The sequence below is a fragment of the Sander lucioperca genome, chromosome 6, assembly GCF_008315115.2.
Source record: "Sander lucioperca isolate FBNREF2018 chromosome 6, SLUC_FBN_1.2, whole genome shotgun sequence".
NCBI classification, from domain to species: domain Eukaryota; kingdom Metazoa; phylum Chordata; class Actinopteri; order Perciformes; family Percidae; genus Sander; species Sander lucioperca.
Genome location: NC_050178.1, coordinates 32585451 through 32607750, shown reverse-complemented (window position 1 = coordinate 32607750; position 22300 = coordinate 32585451). Strand labels below are relative to the sequence as shown.

General features: G+C 40.9%; 1 long non-coding RNA gene across 1 annotated transcript; it reads left to right on the top strand.

Moving 5' to 3' along the window:
* Nucleotides 1-21070, top strand: LOC116066976. Its single transcript, XR_004109087.2, has 4 exons — nucleotides 1-19; nucleotides 11025-11028; nucleotides 16937-16942; nucleotides 20959-21070. It is a non-coding gene; the product is annotated as an uncharacterized LOC116066976 (long non-coding RNA).
* The last annotated feature ends 1230 nt before the right edge of the window (nucleotides 21071-22300 follow it).

Sequence of the window (22300 nt, the reverse complement as noted above, 5' to 3'; positions counted from 1 at the left end):
TGTGTGTGTATGTGTGTGTGTGTGTGTGTGTGTGTGTGTGTGTGTGTATACACTGCAGAGAAAAAGAAAGAAAGAAAGAGAGAGATGATGAAGGGCATCAGAGGTTGTCAAATTGCCACGGTGCTTTTTGTCCTGTCAAACACTCACGTGATTCAGTCTTGAGTGAATTTCAATAATCATCCTGAAGGACTTTTCTTCTTGGGCCACATTCTGCTAAATATATCTCTCTCATTCTAATTCCTCTTCACAATACGTCTGGCTCAGGCTACTCATCATGTCATTGGTCCCTTTTCTATTCCCCTGTGTTTGATTCGGACAAATACACGGATTATCGGCCAGGGGGATTTTTAAATATATGGCTAATGTGAGCTTTCATGCCTGTGCTTTAATCTGCTGAGTATTTAAAACCAATCTTAAAGAAGGGAGAAAACGCAGAGGTCAGGCTTTTTCTGCGCCCCGTGCCGGAGAAAAAATAGGGAGCGAGATTGGGAGAGCGAGGCGGCGTTAGAGTGAAAATGGAAGTAAGGAAACGGAAGTAAGAGAAAGACAATAATTTCCCTTCTATTTAAATTCTAACCAGGATTAACTTTGGAATCGCAGGTATCAAACCTCATCTGGCGGCACTGCTAAGAGAACTCCCTCAAAGAAAGGAAAAGTTGGTCTCCTCACTGTGGTTGTGTGTGTGTGTGTGTGTGTGTGTGTGTGTGTGTGTGTGTGTGTGTGTAAGACAGACAGAAAGATGCTCGGGTAGGGATGCTTCCCTCTGCTTTTTCACTTATCTTGTGCCCTCCTATCCCAAGGAAATTGGACGTAAAATGAGAAAATTTATCGCACACTCTCTATTTTATGGGGCTATGACAGTACAGTGAGGGATGAAAGCTCCATCATGTATCTGTCCAGTACCTGCGCCGTCAGAGTGACATTTACTCATTTACAATTCAGACACTTTCTACTCCTTATTACTGTCTTTCTTCCACCTTTTCTTTCATCTTTCTTCTTGTTTCTGTTCCTCTCTTGTCCTCCTGTCTCCTGTCATCTCTTCCCTCTTGTCATTTTGTGTACATATGAAAGGCAGACGGGGCCTTTGGTAGCCACTCAAACAGGATCGAGTGTGTGTCTGTGTCGCTGCGTGTCAGCCTAAAGAGCAGAGGGTGATTTGCGGCATTACCTCTACAGCTTTAAACTGCATCAAGCAACTTACAGACCTTTTTTATGACTGTAATATAAGGTACTTAACATATCACTGCCATAAAGTGCAACAGACACAAGGGTCGGGGAACTTGCACACTCAGACACGCACACATACGTACGTTACTGAGGAGAGATGATGGTGGAGTTGGAGACAGATGTATGTATAAGCTGGGTGAAGTTTTTATGGTACGGACTCATGTGTCTCACCCAGGATAGTAAAGTAGGCCAAGGCTGATATCATCTGATACACTTGTTTGCTCGCCAACCATACAATCACAGTCCTTCCCTGCTGAGGAAGCATTCAAACTGCTATTTGAACATCAATGCAGCATGCAAATAACATTCACCATCCCTTTTCACATCAGATAAGATAACCCACAATGCCGCGTCTGGCAGTACAGAGATGTGTTTTGCATCCTAAGGCTACGCTGTTACAAAACATCATAATGAGCACGCTCAGCAAGTTCCCTTGGAAAAAAAGAAGAGGACAAAGTTATGTATGTATAGTGTGTGTGTGTGTGTGTGTGTGTGTGTGTGTGTGTGTGTAAAAGCACACAGAGACTTAATGGTAAGAGAGAAGGAGAGGGAGAGAGGATTAGAGAGGAGAGTGGAGGGGTGAGGTGGCCCTTTAATTTGGAAAGTTTGATGTGAATGACGCACATCTGGCTCCCCTAGATGATGGATTCTGCTACACATGCAATATGGGAAAGTGATCCGTCTTTCTTTCTTCTATCTTCTCCCCAGTCTCTTACCTCAGCCTTCCATATCATCAACATGCAACTATTTTTTTTCCCCTCGCCTCACGCTCACATCACTTCCTGCTTTCATGACTCCTTCAGCTGGTTTGAGCATAGATATAGAAACATACAGTAGATACCTCATTGGGCACTGCTGTATGTCGCCACTATGCATCTGGGCATCTGCCATATTGGAGAGGTCAAGATCTGCTTCAAAACAAATACAATGTATTGAGAGAAGCCAGCTTCTCTACAAAATCGACTGTTACTCATTTAATTCTAAACCAATTTTCATGAAATGTGGTTTGCTATAAACGTGAGAAATTGAACATGATACTGGTTACTTGTTGGAATTAAATTTGGTATATTACTAAATTGTAAGTAATATATATTAGGGGTGTAACGGTACGCAAAAATCACAGTTCAGTACGTACCTCGGTTTTAAAGTCACGGTTCGGTTCATTTTCGGTACAGTAAGGGAAAGAAATGTAAACATTAAACTGCAGGTTGTTTATTACTATAAACTTTTTTTTAACAATTTTTTTACACTTTTTTAAACACTTTTTAATAAAATATAATAAATAAAATATATATATAAAATAAAAAAAGAATAAGAAATAAAAGTTCTGCAAAGTTCTCCACTAAATAAAATACTCTGTCTCAAACCAATATCACATAATAAAATATAATGAAAAATATAAATAAATAACTATGGATTACAGTGCAGCATTACCAATCCCAGCTTGTAGGCCTGCTCATATTAAAAAATATATATATAACTTTTCCAAAAGTGTAAAGTGTTCTCAACAACCGAGTATGGTCGTAGATCAGCTGCTATAAAAACACCAATTGCTTTCGTTATTGCGTTGGCCCGATCGGAATTACCAGCAAAGGTCTGTTTAAATGCCAACGGGAGCTGCGTTTGAATTACGGTCGATTTTTTCCTTGTAGTAGTGATGTTCACACTCGCGTGATGCCTTTTCAAGTGCGTTAACAAGTTTGAAGTGTTGCCAGAAACATACCCGATCATTCCTGAGCAACGTCGGCACACTGCTTTCGACTAGTCTTTGTCCGTTGACAGTATTTCACTGGGAAACCGAAGCGTTCCCAAACAGGAGACCTTAATGATATGGGTGGCTCTTCAAGCTCCGGCTTGTCCGTACTGTCTATGGGCTTGTCTGCATTGGCCATGACGCTAGCTAGCGAGAGGCTGAGCTAAAGCGTGCCGTGTATGTTGTTGTACAGCGCGCGGTGTGTGATTATTATTTTTTTCCCCAAACCACTTCAGCGGAGATCCTTACCCTGCAGTCGATTTCATTGGTTTAGGTTACAGTGACGGCAGGTAGGTTTAGAGATCAGTGTTTGGTGTAGGCAATCTGTACAGTGATTGACATGACCAATGAAAACTTTAGAATCAGCCGTAGGGCGGAATTTGCGCTGAACACGGAGACTTCCGCCACTTAATATGTTCGTGAGGAAACACGAAAATTTACCTATGTTCCGCACACAAAAGATTGCATTCGGTGCACACGTGCACCGTACCGAAAGCCCTGTACCGAAACGGTCCGGTACGAATACACGTACCGTTACACCCCTAATATATATATTACTTAAAATTTGTGCGCAACATCTCAATCTGTTTTTCAACGGTTACAGAAACAGTTAAAAAGTGCAGTTGCACTTGCCAAAAAATTTAAAATTACTGTCTTATTGATAATTGATTACTGATTGCCTATCACTGGCAGTAGGATAAATCACAGAAAAAGTGAAACTAGCAAGGATTACCTCAACAAATGTAATGGCTGCTGAGCAATCCTGGAACTGTGGATAATTTCAGCATGCACAGTAATTTTCCAACACACAATGTCTGCAGCCAAGTTCACCTTCATCTTCTGTGTGCTGAAGTTAATGTGCTTGCTTGTGACACTGTCTGCAGCATGTAGACCATACAGTCGTGGCCAAAAGTTTTGAGAATGACACAAATATTAGTTTTCACAAAGTTTGCTGCTAAACTACTTTTAGATCTTTTTTTCAGTTGTTTCTGTGATGTACTGAAATATAATTACAAGCACTTTATACGTTTCAAAGGCTTTTATTGACAATTACATGACATTTATGCAAAGAGTCAGTATTTGCAGTGTTGGCCCTTCTTTTTCAGGACCTCTGCAATTCGACTGGGCATGCTCTCAATCAACTTCTGGGCCAAATCCTGACTGATAGCAACCCATTCTTTCATAATCACTTCTTGGAGTTTGTCAGAATTAGTGGGTTTTTGTTTGTCCACCCGCCTCTTGAGGATTGACCACAAGTTCTCAATGGGATTAAGATCTGGGGAGTTTCCAGGCCATGGACCCAAAATTTCAACGTTTTGGTCCTCGAGCCACTTAGTTATCACTTTTGCCTTATGGCACGGTGCTCCATCGTGCTGGAAAATGCATTGTTCTTCACCAAACTGTTGTTGGATTGTTGGAAGAAGTTGCTGTTGGAGGGTGTTTTGGTACCATTCTTTATTCATGGCTGTGTTTTTGGGCAAAATTGTAAGTGAGCCCACTCCCTTGGATGAGAAGCAACCCCACACACGAATGGTCTCAGGATGCTTTACTGTTGGCATGACACAGGACTGATGGTAGCGCTCACCTTTTCTTCTCCGGACAAGCCTTTTTCCAGATGCCCCAAACAATAGGAAACAGGCTTCATTGGAGAATATGACTTTGCCCCAGTCCTCAGCAGTCCATTCACCATACTTTCTGCAGAAGATCAATCTGTCCCTGATGTTTTTTTTGGAGAGAAGTGGCTTCTTTGCTGCCCTTCTTGACACCAGGCCATCTTCCAAAAGTCTTCGCCTCACTGTGCTACAGATGCGCTCACACCTGCCTGCTGCCATTCCTGAGCAAGCTCTGCACTGGTGGCACTCCAATCCCGCAGCTGAATCCTCTTTAGGAGACGATCCTGGCGCTTGCTGGACTTTCTTGGACGCCCTGAAGCCTTCTTAACAAGAATTGAACCTCTTTCCTTGAAGTTCTTGATAATCCTATAAATTGTTGATTTAGGTACAATCTTAGTAGCCACAATATCCTTGCCTGTGAAGCCATTTTTATGCAACGCAATGATGGCTGCACGCGTTTCTTTGCAGGTCACCATGGTTAACAATGGAAGAACAATGATTTCAAGCATCACCCTCCTTTTAACATGTCAAGTCTGCCATTCTAACCCAATCAGCCTGACATAATGATCTCCAGCCTTGTGCTCGTCAACATTCTCACCTGAGTTAACAAGACGATTACTGAAATGATCTCAGCAGGTCCTTTAATGACAGCAATGAAATGCAGTGGAATTTTCATGGCAAAGAAGGACTATGCAATTCATCTGATCACTGTTCATAATATTCTGGAGTATATGCAAATTGCTATTATAAAAACTTAAGCAGCAACTTTTCCAATTTCCAATATTTATGTAATTCTCAAAACTTTTGGCCACGACTGTAGAACCTCTTTTTATTCTACTTCATTTAGGTGTGATATATTGTCAATGTGTGTGTGTGTGTGTGTGTGTGTGTGTGTGTGTGTGTGTGTGTGTGTGTTTGTGTGTGTTTGTGTGTGTGTATGTCAATGTCTGAGTGATGAAGTGGGCAATGGGGGCTTTCTAGTATCCTTGCAGTCCAACCACCATGAACACAAGGGCCTCACTTGCTACACTAGTCTCGCCTGACATCTGTCATCTGTCTGTGTGTGAGAGTCATACTGCACAGCCATGGCATCCATCATAAGACACATATTTTGCTGGATCTTCCTGGTTTTTCCATTGTAGCATGTCTAAATGTCCAGGCTTGCCGTCCTACCTGTGAAAAGAAAATTGTATGCACAACTACAACACATTAATTGTAAAGGCTGGAGATGGGATTGATGGATGCTGATAGTAAAGTACTGTGCATACACACTGTGTGTGGATGTGGGAATAGAACCTGCCAACAATAATGCACCTATAACAAACAATACTTCTGTACAATACATTTGTAAGTTTACCTTTGAAGCGTGTGAGGATGAGTAAGCGGTATGTGCATTGTGTTTCCTAAATAGCTGTAGCCATGCAAGTGAAGGGTCACAGTAAACTCCCTTGGAGCCGAAGTGTAGCCATGGAGCTGTTTTAGGAGTTCAACTGGAAGATCTGGAATGTTAAGGAAAAACAATCTGAAATTGGATTTCAATTAATGCATCATGTAGGGGTGAAACATGATAGTTTAATGTTTTTACAGTGCAATTCAGATCACATATGAAAATGTTATTGGTAGTCTGATGTGTTATTTACCGCCTGAATTAAATAAAACCCACTGTATAATCTTATATAAATGAGGAAACCTACCAGAATAGTGGTCAACCTTTAGCTTTAGTTTCTCTTTTAAAGGTCCTATGACATGCTGCTTTTTGGATGCTTTTATATAGGCCTTAGTGGTTCCCTAATACTGTATCTGAAGTCTCTTTTCAAAATTCAGCCTTGGTGCAGAATTACAGCCACTAGAGCCAGTCAATTCAATTCAATTCAATTCAATTTTATTTATAGTATCAAATCATAACAAGAGTTATCTCGAGACACTTTACAGATAGAGTAGGTCTAGACCACACTCTATAAAGCCCCAACAATTCCAATAGTTCCCCCAAGAGCAAGCATTAGCAGTGGCTATTGCGACAGTGGCGAGGAAAAACTCCCTTTTAGAAAGAAACCTCGGCAGACCCAGACTCTTGGTGGGCGGTGTCTGACGGTTGGGGTTATGACAGTACGGGATGTAGCGTGGCACAGCAGAGCATGGGTGGACGCGGTGGACGCAGCAGGACGTAGCCGGGCATTGCAGGGAATTGCAGAGCGTAGCAGGGTGTAGCAGGTCCATAGCCACAGCTGCACCCAAGACCCAGGTCTTGGTGTCGCCCTAATCCGAGGCGATGTTCTGGGCGAAGAAGAAACATAAGGACTCCGGGGAGTAAACTCCCCAGAGCTAGGTTAGTAACAAGCACTTCTGGGACAGGATGTGCATAAAAGGAAACAAAAGAAAAGAGCGTGTCATAAGAAGGAACTTCCTCGGCAGTCTAGAATTATAACAGCATAACTAGGAGAGGCACTATATTATTGATTATACGATAGGTAAATCTGATGACTATAAAGAGAAGCAGAGAGAAGCAGGGGTGCTGTGTCTGCAGCTATACACCCTGCCCCGCCGGTCTAGGCGTTCACTGCAACTCCTCACTCCCTAACTATAAGCTTTATCAAAGAGGAGAGTTTTCAGTTTAGTCTTAAATGTAGCGACGGTGTCTGCCCCCCGAACCCAGATTGGGAGCTGGTTCCACAGGAGAGGAGCCTGATAGCTGAAGGCTCTGCCTCCCATTCTACTTTTAGAGACTCTAGGAACCACAAGTAACTCTGCATTCTGGGAGCGTAGTGCTCTAGTGGGACAATAAGGTACTAAGAGGTCCTCAAGATATGAAGGAGCGTGGCCGTTTAGAGCTTTATAGGTCAGAAGAAGGATTTTAAATTCAATGCTGGATTTTACAGGAAGCCAATGGAGAGAAGCTAATACAGGAGAAATATGATCTCTTTTCTTAGTTCTTGTCAGAACACGCGCTGCAGCATTCTGGATCAGCTGGAGAGTCCTAAGGGACTTATTTGAGCATCCTGATAATAAGGAATTACAGTAGTCCAGCCTGGAAGTAACAAATGCATGGACTAGTTTTTCTGCATCGTTTTGAGATAGGATGTTCCTAATTTTAGCAATGTTACGAAGGTGAAAAAAGGCTGTTCTAGAGGTTTGTTTTAGATGGGCGTTAAAGGATAGATCCTGATCAAAAATAACTCCTAGATTTCTGACAGTAGTACTGGAGGCCAGGGCAATGCCATCCAGAGTAATTATATCTTCGGCTAATGAGGTTCGTAGGTGTTTCGGGCCCAGCACAATAACTTCCGTTTTGTTTGAGTTTAACATCAGGAAATTGTAGGCCATCCATGATTTTATATCTTTAATGCAAGCTTGAAGTTTAGCTAGCTGGCTGGTTTCGTCTGGCTTGATTGACAGATATAATTGGGTGTCATCCGCATAACAGTGAAAGTTAATTGAGTGTTTCCTAATAATATTGCCTAGAGGAAGCATATATAAGGAGAATAGAATTGGTCCAAGCACTGAGCCTTGAGGAACGCCATGGTTAATTTTAGCGTTTGGAGGGTTTATTGTTAACATTAACAAATTGCGATCGATCAGAGAAGTAGGACTTAAACCAGTTTAGTGCAATTCCTTTAATGCCAACTAAATGTTCCAGTCTCTGTAAGAGGATGGTATGGTCAATAGTATCGAATGCAGCACTAAGATCTAATAAGTACGGAGACAAGTCCTTTGTCTGATGCAGTTAGAAGGTCGTTAGTAATTTTCACCAGTGCCGTCTCTGTGCTATGATGCTTTCTAAATCCTGACTGAAAGTCCTCAAATAAGCTATTGCTATGTAGAAAATCACATAACTGATTAGCGACTACTTTCTCAAGGATCTTGGAGAGAAAGGGAAGGTTAGATATAGGTCTATAGTTGGCTAAGACCTCAGGATCGAGGGTGGGTTTTTTCAGTAGAGGTTTTATCACAGCTACTTTAAATGACTGCGGTACATAACCTGTCAATAAAGACATATTTATCATATCTAGCAATGAAGTGTTAACCACGGGTAACGCTTCTTTAAGTAGCCTCGTTGGGATGGGGTCCAAGAGACAGGTAGATGGCTTTGCTGAAGAGACCTTTAGCATTAATTGTTGAGGGTTTATAGGATAAAAGCAATCTAAGTATATGTCAGGTCTAGTCGTTCTTTCTAGCAGTCTGTCAGTTAAAGGTGACCCATTAGAGGTTGGGGGTAAGAGGTGATGAATAGTATCTCTAATTGTTATAATTTTATTGTTAAAGAAACTCATGAAGTCATCACTACTCAGAGCTATAGGAATAGATGGCTCAATAGAGCTGTGGCTATCTGTCAGCCTGGCTACAGTGCTGAAAAGAAACCTTGGGTTGTTCTTATTTTCTTCTATTAGTGATGAATAGTAGTCTGATCTGGCCTTTCTTAGGGTCTTCCTATAGGTTTTCAGACTGTCTTGCCAGTCTAAACGAGATTCTTCCAGTTTGGTGGAACGCCATTTACTTTCAAGTTTGCGCGAGATTTGCTTTAATTTACGAGTTTGGGAGTTATACCAAGGTGCTAGTTTCCTTTGCTTCATCGTCTTCTTTTTAAGGGGAGCAACAGAGTCTAAAGTAGTCCGTAGGCAGGCCGTAGCACTGTCTACGAAATTATCAATTTGAGAGGGACTAAAGTTTACATAAAGATCCTCTGTTATAATACGGCACGGTAATGAGTTTAGTGCTGTTGGAATATCTTCCTTGAATTTAGCTATAGCACTGTCAGATAGCCTTCTAGCGTAGAAGCTTTTATCTAATTTCGTATAATCGTGTAGTAAGAATTCGAAAGTTATTAAGAAGTGGTCTGATAATAAAGGATTTTGCGGGAATACTATTACGTCTTCAATTTTGATGCCATATGCCAGCACAAGGTCAAGGGTGTGGTTAAAACAGTGCGTGGCCTCGTGCACACTCTGACTGAAACCAATTGAATCTAGTAGTGAGTTGAAAGCAGTACTAAGGCTATTGCTGTCAACGTCCACATGGATATTAAAATCACCTACAATAAGTACTTTGTCTGATTTTAGGACTACGCATGATAAAAACTCTGAGAATTCCGATAAAAATTCAGAATATGGGCCTGGAGCTCGGTAGACAACAACAAATATAATAGGCTGTACTGTTTTCCATGTTGGATGCTGAAGATTAAGAACGAGACTTTCAAAAGAGTTATAATTTAGTTTAGGTTTAGGATTAATTAACAGGTTTGGGTCAAATATGGCTGCAACTCCTCCTCCTCGGCCTGAGCCTCTAGAAATTTGAGTATTAATATGAGTGGGAGGAGTGGCTTAATTTAGACTGACATACTCTTCATGGCCCAGCCATGTTTCAGTTAGACAGAATAGATCAATTTGATTATCGGATATCAATTCGTTTACTAGTATTGCTTTAGAAGACAGAGATCTGATATTTAGAAGACCGCATCTAATTTTCCTATCCTGTTCTATCATTGCAGTGGTAGTTGTAATTCCAATTAGGTTGTTAAGTATTGCCCCTCTTTTGGTTACCTGTGATTTAACTGATCTGAGTCGAGTTACAGACACTGTCTCGTTTTTTGGGGCAGGTTGTGGCTGACGTGAACTGGATGCTAAATTGACTATGTTTGCAGTCAACTTCTTATTACTTAGGGGATTCAACACTTTGTATGGTCTATTGTTGATTATAACTGGAATAGTACTAGTACTACATGTTACCCTGCAGAAAACATTTTTAGATTCATTCACTTGTAAAGTGCCATTAGGATCAATACCTGGGGGGCATGAATCTGTGATATTTTCAACAGAATGTCAATACTTAACTTTCAGTGTGGTCGTTATGTTGTCAGATAGCAGCCTGGCTCCATGTCGGTTTGGGTGGAGACCATCATGTTTCAGCAGGCTGGGCCTCTCCCAGAACAAGTTGAAGTTGTCGACATAGGGAATGCCCAGGGAAGCGCAGTGGGGTTTCAGCCAGGTGTGGAGCCAGAACAGTCTGGACCATCTTTCAGCACCCTTTCTGTAGGTAGGTAGAGGCCCAGAAATGACGATCCGTTTTCCTGTGCCCATCAGGGTGGTGATGAGAGTGGTGAAGTCTTTTCGAAGTGCTGTCGACCGTCTCTCTCTGATGTCGTTTGTGCCCACATGCACGATGATGTTGTCGACCTTAGCGTGGCAGGCGAGGATGCTGGGAAGTTTGTGCTGGATGTCACGGACCTTGGCACCAGGGAAGCAGTAGACCTTGGACGGACCGCTAGGTGTAGGGGGAATGTAGAGGTCCCTGACCATGGAGCTTCCGATGACCAGCGTGGAAGTTGTTGGGTCTGAAGGGGGGAGCGCCGACTGTGTGGATGGGCCAGGATGAGCACCGTGGGGACGTGGCAGAGAAGGGTTTCCGCAAAGCAGAGGGAACTCCTCATCGTTCATCAGAATGGTGTAGCGATTTTCAGTCCCACAATGAGCTTTCCTTAGGATGTGCCATTTCTGTGTCTGTAGCTTTAAATGCTATTGAGGAGGAGAGAGGGGGGGCAAGGTGGAGGGTGGGGGTGTGGCCTTGACCAACTGCCATGCTTCACTTGTTTTCAAGCCATGATGTCTCTCACTTTCTCATGGGCGGGCCAAATTCTCTGGGCAGGCAAAGCAGAGAAAGGGGAGGTAACCTTGCTCCTTATGAAGTCATGAGGAGATTCTAGATCAGTCCATCTAAGCTTTCATTTTCTCAAAAACAGAGCAGGATACCCTGGGCTTGGTTTACATCTATCGCCATTTCTAGCCACTGGGGGACCATAGGCAGGCTAGGGGAACTCACATTAATGTTAAAAAAACTCATAAAGTGACATTTCCATGCCATGGGACCTTTATATCATCTAGCAGTGATTTTAAAGTTTGTTTCAGTCTTTTATGATCCTCAAATGTTGCTTGAGCCTCAGCTCTCTTATGTGTGACTCGATCAGAGTCAAGGTCCTAATGATGATTCTACGAAATATTACACTTGTTGGGATCAGCGCTATACAACAGAACTTGTGTATGTTGTAAAAGTGTTGTGGAAAAGAACTGCTTTGTTACACTTATTTGACGAGTTCAGCGGTTCAGGAGATTGAGACAAAGGCACAGGATCATCACTTGCATCACCAGATTGTGTTAATATCCTTGTTGACTTGGCTTTATTGGGCATCTTCAAATTAAGAAAGAAATCAATATTAAACTAATCTAAATGGGACATTCACTTTCAATCTTAGGTTTAGTGGTAGTTATTTTTAGTTATGCTAGCCAGAGATCATTTGTATGCTCATCATTCCAATCAGTTTCCACCATATATTGACACTGTTTAACACAAAGAACACTATGATCTTATGACTTGAAAATACACTAACCTTTTGTAGATGGTCTGAAAAAGATGCAAAAACTGAAAGGATCACACAAAATCACCCACATTGAAATGACAGCTACAGAGAACTGTATGGTCCTCATGTGCTTATTCCAGAATCTTTTGGGAACCTTTGACAAAAACAAGGCCATCTCAAAATTACTTCTGGCATGTAGATGAATGATAGGTACAGTCAGTGCATTAAGCTAGCAGCATAAATAGGGTTTACTAGATCTAGCTTATATTAGGCTAGCTAGTGTGTAGAATCTCACGAGCAAAACACATTCCAGCTAGTAACTGTCTATAATGTAAATTATACAAAGAGTGAGGTAATTGTTTAGTAAATTCGATAACCCATGGTCACGTAGTGCTTTAACAATTATTGAGTCACCTTAACATCATGTTTTCATTCACTTTAGGTAGCCCAGCCATCATAACGACGGTGTCAGGTCATTTTCAGGATAGTCTGAAGCGATATTTCATGTTCACTAACTTACATAACAGTCAAATACAAAAGATTGGCCACTTACTTGTGAAAAGCTATCTTGCGATGCCTGTTTTGAATGTTTTGTCTGTTTGCAAATGCTGCACGTGCCTGCAGCATTTTTCCAAATGGTCTAATTTTCTGCTCTCTTGACTGTTGATTGCCCCAATATGGCAACCACGCAGCCGTACGTCAAATCTTAAACACGGCATCTACATTTCTATATCTATGGTTTTGAGTGTACTGAGCTGCAGCACAACCTCTGGGCCAGCTGCTCTACTCTGTTGCATGAGAGTAAATCGCAGCTCTGTCCGGCACACTCAAAACACTCAACAGATTTTCACCCTCACTTTGAACTCTAATATGATTTGCTGATTGATATTTCACAAGTTTGTACCAAGTGGCGGAAGAAGTACTCTTTTACTGAAGTACCATTTTACTGAAGTAAAAGTAGAAATAAAACAATGTGTAGAAATACTCTGTTACTAGTAAAAGTCATGAATTCAAAATCTTACTTAGTATTTGCATCAAAATATCCTTAAAGCACCAAAAGTAAACACATTTCAGAATAATGTGCATTATATTATTGGTTGTATATTATAATAATTGATGCATTAATGTCTACATCACTTTAATGTTGCAGCTTGTTAAAGTGGAGCTAATTTTAAGTACTTAATATATTGCTGGGTAGCTGGTGAGAGCCAGTAGTTCACAGTCAGGACAGAATCACAAATCTCTCTGGGAGGCATTAGTCTCGCTTTGCCAGACCTTCCTCCACAGCGCTGTAGAGGAGGGTCTGGCTAGTCCACACAGCATTCCAGGATGGGAGAAAAGTGCTCTGGTTTATTGGCATTTCTTAAAACCAATCACAATCATCATGGGTGGCGCTAAGCTCCGCACGAAGCAGCTGCAAAATAGTTAATAGATTGTTATTACACTGTATTAATTCATTCAATTAAGTACTTTAAAATGACTCATTAGGTTATTAGAAGAAGAAAATTATACTTTAAAGTAATTTTTTTTCTATGTCAGAACTATGTCCATCCTAGTTGTCAGCCATTATTTTAGGTCACACTATATGTGTTATTCTATTAAATGATTTACTGATTTGTTTTTAATAATCATAACCATATTTATCTTGGACTGAACAACTGTCCTGTCATGAAAAAAATAACTCTCACACAGTTGTTCAGTCATGACAGGAGACCTGTTGATCTCTTGTTACAGTGTTGATTTATATTCTGAACTAAACAGTCCTCCCTTTCAGGGTCAATGTATCTGACCCGCCCCTAATTTCCTCATGCAATCCATCTCACCACAAAAGACTTTCTGGCATCTTTATCCGCATTACCATTATACTATTTGAATATAATTCAACACAATTTAGCTGGAACCTAATACTGTTTTAGTTTAAAATCAATGATTAGATATTTTTAATTCTTCATGAATTTAAGTGTATAGATTTGAGTAACTATTCCCTCAATTTTTGAGCACCGAGTCCGATATGTCCAAGAAGATTATGTCTACTACTACACCATACACTACATACTATAATGACAATACAGTATTAGTAGTGATACACTGGGAAATGAGTTGGCATGTCTGCAAGAAGGATTTAATATAACTGAAATGCTGCCAACTCTATTGTTTGGCACATTTCCTGAGTGAGTGTTATCCATCTGAGTTAAAAAAAAATAACAATAAGATAAATGTTATATGGCCTCATATCCTTGTAATTAAAACAGCCTATGCTTCAGTAATTGCCTTCAATGAACAGGAGTCCAGGACCAGTGTGGTTTGGAAGTAGTGTTATATATAGTAGTATACGCACGCACGCACGCCAAAAAGCCCCCGAACCCTGAAGAACCCAGAAGAAGTAAAGATGGCTGCAGAAAAGGCCTGGCAGAGTATGACAGAGTATCTGCGGATGCCAGTGGTTCCGTATGATTAAGCAGAACATGATGAGCTTCTTCAACATAATTTGAACACTTCGATGCTAGTTGCTGTAAACTGTGACTTAGTTCTGTGTGTTACTGGCCGTCTTGTTCTAATGTTGTCTGATCTGATCTGGGGTGACGGAAATTAAGAAACCTGGTGTGAAAGTGGCGGAAAAAAAACTTTTTAACGTTCTGCTAAAGAAAAAAAATAGTGATCTGTCAGGAGAAGCGTATTGTCACATTTGTATTTGTAACATAATACACAATGGGAATAGAAAGGCGTTCAACCTTCACAAAATGTCTGCATAAGAAAGTTCCAATCAATAAATGTGCCATGACCTCCCAGCCCTCGGAGAGTTTTTCAATCTTGGCCACAATGATGGGCAACACACAAATATGCACACAGAACTGATTGTGTCTACACCTACACACACACACACACACACACACACACACAAAACAACTGGCCTCCAACCCTGGCGTGCACTTTAGAATGCGTTAGATTTATTATCAATCCACATTTTAGGAGCCTCCAAACCATAAGAAAGGCAATATTGTATATTCAGACATTCAGTGTTGAGGTTGTGTGTGACAGAAAAATGCTTCTTAATATGCATTGTATATGGACCATGATTCATTCAAACACAACTCTTTACGGTAAAGTGCAGTCAGGCTCGTGGGTACTTGAGCTGTGACCAAACAAAAACACTTACAAATACATACAAGCTTTGTTCACGTACAGGTGGAGCAGCAGGTGCAACCAAATTGTAGAGGATGTTGTTCCACTAAAGCAAGGAGAAGACTTCAATTGGGAATGTGTTATGTAAGACTGAACCAATAGAACCAATCACCAAGGATCCCTCAAGGTTTCATATAAAAAATGCATTTGGTTATCATATTGGTTCATTTGTTAATCCAAGGAATTTAAAAGTTGGTTATCCAAATCATAGTGATTACAAATAAATTATACAGATAAATCCAGAACAATAAACCTTCAGAAGGTACAGAGGAAGTGTTCAGTGTTCAGCATGATATATCAATGATGATGCTTATTGCCATACCGCACAATAAAATATCTGCAGTTTCTTCCAGCTATCAGCTGGAGATTGACTACTATTTTGAGATCAGCTTTAGAGGACAAGATTAGTTGATTCATTGATTAGTCAATAATTAGAAAACTAATTTAACAGTTTTTAAAGCTAAAATACCAAACCTTCTGACTCAGCTTTTCAATTGTGAATTTGCTGTTTTTCTTTATAACATTGTAAATTGAATATTTGTAAGTTTTGGATGATTGGTCAGACAAAACCACGTTTTGATGACGTCACCTTGGGTTTCAGGAAATTTGGAAAGTTTTATCAAGCATTCTGAGGCTCTGGAGGGTGATGTAAAAAGACAGAAAAGACGACTCTTTGAGATAACTGAACAGTTACTGTAATGAAATGTGTTGTATTTTGCTTGCAGTAAAAAAAAAGTTTGTTAATATTTGATGTATTTTATAAATGTTTGGTGTTATAAAGATTTAGTATTGACCCAGTATCCCACAAAATAAAGGGGGAGCATTAAGAAATACAGTACAGTATAACATACATCACATGGTGAACTACATCAATTGTATTCAAATTCTATGTTCTCCATAACTCCTCATTCAAGTCCACTAATGATGGAAGCATCACACCAGATGAGATCTTTTGAGAGCAAATCAGAGTTGTAAATTATTTTTTATATTTTTATAAATGATTTTTCATCATGTCCACTGTAACCTCTTGTGCCTCTCCTCATCTTGGCCCAGAGAGCTCTCCTCTGGAATAGATTGTGTGATGTCCATAAGCTTCTCTGTCAATCTACAGACGCATGGCCTTGAAGTCAGTGTCCATTTGGCAATGCGTCCACACTAATGGATTTGTAAACATTAGGACCAACATGTCCACACACACCTCTACACACGCATACAATTTCTGTCTTTCACACTCACTCACTCCCACACCTATGTCCAGATGATTATGGGGCCATAAGGTGCCCTCTGACTCCATCAGCACAAAGGTAATCCTGTTGCTCCAGAGAAGAATCACCAGGCCTTTTTCAGCTTTCTTACTCAAACATAATTCTCCCCATTTGGCATTTTGACATCATATCTTCAGTCTCTTCAGTCACCCCTACCGCAGTTTTCTTTCTTTCTACCTGTCCAAAACATGGCCATAATAACTTTATTTTATTTTTTCTCCCTCGCTCCAGTGCACCACATTCAACCCTTACCTCTCTATTCTCTTTTTAATATCTTTTTTGTCCTCCTCTGCCTTTCTTCTTTCTTTTTTTTCTGACTTCCAAGGTCAGACAGGACAAACAATGCCACTGGTGTCTGTCTGAATGTGGCTCGCTACCCACTGCCACCGCCGCAGTTGCCCTGGCAACGCACTAACCATTAATTTTCAATTAAAGCAGACAAAGAGATGACAGCTCAGGGTCCATGGAAGATGTCAAGAAGCAGTATTAATATACGACAAGTGAGCATAATTGTGTGTCTATTTTCCTCAGCTCTCATCTATGCTATCAGTGAAATGTGAAAGCGGCAGATAATTTGAGGGTGTGGGAGACGCTGGCCACTGTTTTCTTTTAAACAAGACGCCTCTGATGTATCTCTGTGAGAAATATGGCATTCATCATTACCTTTATGAATATTTTGTCAGGGATGTTATTATTTTCATTATCACTCTATCACAAAGATGTTATTTCACTTGCGATTCAAATGCTGACACACACACACACACACACACACACACCTGTAAGCTTAATGTGCGAGGACACATCACTGACTGTATTTCGTAGGTTGTTATTTGATTTCCATTATCCAACCATTACGATGAGACCTCCAACTCAAACTTCTCTCCATCTCTTTGTCTGTTTCTGCAGAACCAATAGTGTCCGTGTAAACGCACAAACACAAGTCCACGCACAAACACGTATTAATAGACGTATGCACACACATGCAAGGCCAATGCAGAGCTCAAACCTCACACAGAGTGGAGCCTTGGCAAGTACAGAGAAAATCATGCACAACAATTAAGTATTCAGTCTTACAAAATATGGAGAAACATTTTATCAGGGATAAGGAGTGAGGCAGAGATAGCTAGCGGCACAGGTGAAGAAAACACCAAGTATTTGAGGGAACAATACATGAATCTTATAGTGGAGTGGAGTGGGGACAAAATGAGAGACAAAAAGTGAATAAACATCTCAGGGGACCGTGTAAATGCTATTTCCGATTTTGACATGTGTTTAAATGACTGAATGAATTTGTGTCTTCAGCCTCCACTGCTACGAGGTGCAATGTGTCTGCCTTATGTCTTACCTGGATCTCACACAAAACCACAAACACACCTTGCACGGCAGCTGGATTCTCTAGATATCACGAGATCACGCAGAAATTGCGGCATCACATATCAAAAAATCCATCTTGTCAGGCTTCAACTATATTCGTTTGTGTCCAAACAGTAACAGGCCGAACCCATAAGCGTCCTGTGAGGAGCTACTGGCAGCTACGGGCAAGGTTTAGGTGTGTGTGTGACGGCCGCGACTGTTCCAAAGATGGCTTTTTAGATGGTGTAACAAACCATCTGGCGTGTCAGGTTACCAAACACATGCTTATGAAACAAATCATACAATATCTGAACAGACCACCGTGTGTGTGTGTGTGTGTGTGTGTGTGTGTGTGTGCGTGTGTGTGCTGTGTGTGTTGGGGTACAAACAGGTTACAGAGGAAGTGTGTCTGCCATAGCAGGGTTGAGTAATCTGTCATATGCCAGGCCAGATAAGGCCCAGCGTAGACGCTTTGTAACATAAGGTAAAACAGTATGTAATGGAGGCTATTGTTGATTGTTTTCTGTGTGTGTGTGTGTGTGTGTGTGTGTGTGTGTGTGTGTGTGTGTGTGTGTGCGTGCGTGCGTGCGTGCATGCGTGCTTGGTGTAAGTGTGTGGGTGTTTACGTCTATGTGAGGAAAGTATATTTGGAGATAACGTGAAAATAAAAGTCTGGCAACAGGAGAACAGAATGATATATGAAGAGAAATGAAGCTGTTGAAGCTTGTTGGCCAGATCTTTGTAAAATTGATCTTGTTTTCTTCTCCCACAATCACTCTCTCCCTTTACTGACTGTCTGCCCTCACCTCTTCCTATCCCCATAACAAAACCCCGCTTTTATCCTCACTCACCCCCACTTCTCTTTCATCCCAAACTGTCGCTCTGCCCCTCCCTCCCTCTCTCTCTGCCCACTGCTGAGTGTGCCCCTTAAATCACACAGTCCCTAAACTGCCCCATAAAAGATGGCAGGTTCTCCCCTACCTCCCCCCTCTTCTCCCCTCTGTCTCCACACATTACTGCTTTAATTAAGGTAATTACTTTCAGAGTAGTACTAATCGGATCCTCTTCTCTCCTGGCGCACATGCACGCTCATGCACACACACGCACACATAGTCACACACACACACACACACACACACACACACACACACACACACACACACACACACACACACACAAACACACATAAGCAAGAAGCAATTTACTCATACACACTGTTGTATATGCACTTCCTGGCAGCGGTGTAAAACTGAACCCTGACCTAATTTTAAGTCTAAAGCTGGACCATAACTAATGATAAAAGTCTAAGAAGATGCTTGTATCCATACCTGTAATAAGCAGAAACACATCAATCATAACATTTTCCATTGTAGATGAAAACCAAGGACAAAAGCCAACCTCCAGATCTGCTGATCAACTGCACTCATTCTTAAATACTATGAATTATTAAACACCCATTAGGTCCTTCGTACCGTACGTCTAATTAAACTAGACCGTTCCTTTAATATAATATTATTTGACTCGCATTCTTTAAGAGCTCTCCTGCTTTATTTCCTTCAGACATTGTCACTGCAACAGAAGTCTTGTAACATTTGTATGTTGTCAGTTTTACATCGGATTTTTGTTGAAATTGTTATTAACTTCCACATGTGGAACAAGCGGAAATCTGGTAATGTAATCATGCAGAACAAAAATGCTGCTCATTCTGACAAAAAATAAATAAATAACAGTGAAAGAGAAATTTGCAAAACAGTGATTGTGTCGCTTGTCAGTAGACATTGGTTGATTACTATTGTTTTGACAGCTTCATAAAAGGGAAAAAAGAAAAAAAAGTCAGATTCTACAAACCGAACCCGCTTGCAGTTTGGAATATTTGTGTGTATTGCTGTGTCAACAATTGACATGAAATATTATTTCTTGGGATCCTGAGGTTTCATTTATGATCTAGCTGTTGCAATGTAAGCAGTGTAAGGTTAAGAAAAGTATTTGTTGTCCACGAATGATTAAGAAGAACTGAGACGAATGCATTTCCAAATAATTGCAATACATTTTCACGCACTTGATCTTGGTCACAGATGAGTTGACAGAGAGGGAGGCCTATACTATGAACCCCAGCACGCACTGAACACATGTTTTGCTCCAGGCATCTTTTTTTGTTTTACTGATGGATAAGGAAGCAGACACCAACTGGCTGCTAAGTTTAATTCAGATCTTAAGATGTACAACTGGCCTGTCACAGGAGACTCAGGAGTCCTCTCCTTCTGCCACCATCCCCCTCTCTTCTTCCCCCAAAGGCACCTTGACTGATAATGAGAGAGGGAATGCAGGTACGGCTCAGACTCAGGGGGGTTTCAATTAACGCCCTGCAGATTAATAAAGAGTAATAAGGTGTACTGCGTTCATGTGTGCGTGTGTGTGCACGTGTCTTTTGCATGTGTTCATGTGTATGTGCATCCGTGTGTGGTTAAAAGACCCCTGTCGCTCAGCGTGGTGGAGAGAACGGAAAGGGAAAAGGGCTATGAAAAGGCAGTGGCAGACTGTGATGTGAATTTTCCCAAGGATTTTTAATTGGTCATCTTCTTCGTGTCACCACAGTATGATTACCAGCAGGAGATCTGGGGTCATTTTAATTGTATGTGCACAAATACACATACAGACACCCATGTCTATACCTAAAACAGTGGCAAACAGTACTGGAATTTTCAGAAATAATACAAAAACAAACCTTGTTGCATATCAATAAAGTCATATTCAAAATATCAAAACCCAAATTTAGATACTATTCATGGTCGACATTTTCTCAGCAACAGCCATTTAATGTATTTACATTCAATAATTACCTTTATAGAGTAGATTGGCGGGGTCCGACATTCACGCTGGATTCAAATTGCCTACTTAAGCATGAGGGAATGATGCATGCATGAAATCAAGCGTTACTGTTTCTAATGGTTTCTCATTGATGTCAGCCTCACTGTTTACTGTTTGTTCTTCCACAACAGAGCTGTATTAAGTTACTGCTAGTGAAAACCATACATTCTTAATACTGCAGCTTCACATTAAAAGGATTCAATTGGCAAAAACAAATGGTGTTTTTCTTTCTTTTAAAGCAGTTTTAGGAAACGCAATGCATTGGTCACAGATGTTAGAGCTGACCATTATCGTTCATAATCTGCACTTTTTTAGACAGCAGATGATTTTAAATATTGCAGGAAATAACAGAAGAAGCAGGCATGAAAACAGGTCAGGGGTGAAAAAGGTGAGAAGGATATTACCCCTCTAGGGGGGTCCGGGGGCATGCTCCCCCGGAAGAAAATTTTAAATATTCCATATTTTAGAGCATCAATCTGATGCATTTTGAGATGCATTTTTTGCCAACCTGGGGAGAGCTGGAGAAACTTAACTTCAGCCATGAGCAGGGCTTAAAGTAAAAAAACATCCTGAGCCTGAAACTTTTTAAAGTTAATTTGACTAGCAAAACAGTTAAAGTCATTCTGACATTACACAATAATAAAAGTCATAATTTTTAAAAACTAAAAAGTTTTGGATCTTTCTTCCAACCATATGTTAAATTAAGAGTCAATGTAGATTTACATATTGCAATAATATCATAATCCTACAATGAACCATTGTGAAAACAAAACTTTCTAGATGTGTTACTTTGGCCAGGTCATCATCAAAAAAGAATTAGTACATTCATGATTTTGTCCATGTTAGCTGCTTTATTTACATTTATTAAAAACTTTGCATTGTATAGCTTTTCATATAGCTAGACGTCTAAACTCTGGGACAAGGCCGTGATGTTTAAATAACTGCCATGCTAATTCCAAACAGACAGCTTTGTCAAGGCAGTTTGGGCTTCAGATAGCTTTTACACAGTGGCCATCGTTAATGACAAATCATGTTCCGCTATGAACGTGCACACACATATTGTTTGTATCACGGTCGGTCAGTGAAGGCGCAGTCGCAGTGGTAGCGGTAGCCGTCGTTGTCGGTAACTTACTCGTATGACAGAGTGCACGGACCAAAGCTTTGTGACTAGCATCTAATGACTAGCAAGCACTTTCTTACCGCTGCTGCCGTACAGTGTCTTCCTTGAACATACGCTGCAGAGGCAAGCAGCCGGCTCCCTCAATTTGAGGCAAAGTGCTAAACAGCTTCCCGTCTCCACCCTTTACCTCTTGTCCTCTATTCATGCCCAGCGCCATTTGTTTTTAACTACTTTCTCAACTAAAGCTGTATCTACATGCTCCAAGTTTGATAAACTTTGCCTCCATTTTTTTTTAGCCGCGTTACCACGGAGACCACACCGGCACCGCACTCTCGCATTTCGGCAAAGCAGCGATGATTGGTTAAATCCAGCACTCGCGGTCCCTTCTGGCACGCGCACTTGTTTGCAGTTTGCAGTTCACTGAATCCTACCCCCTCCCCAAACATTTTCTCATCAAATCTACACGATTCACGTAGGTCACCTATTTTGGTTTCAAAACGGCGAATTTTGCCAAAAGGTGAGTGATTTTCATGTATGAAGAAGGAGCAACAAGTTGAAGGTGACAAGCGGCAC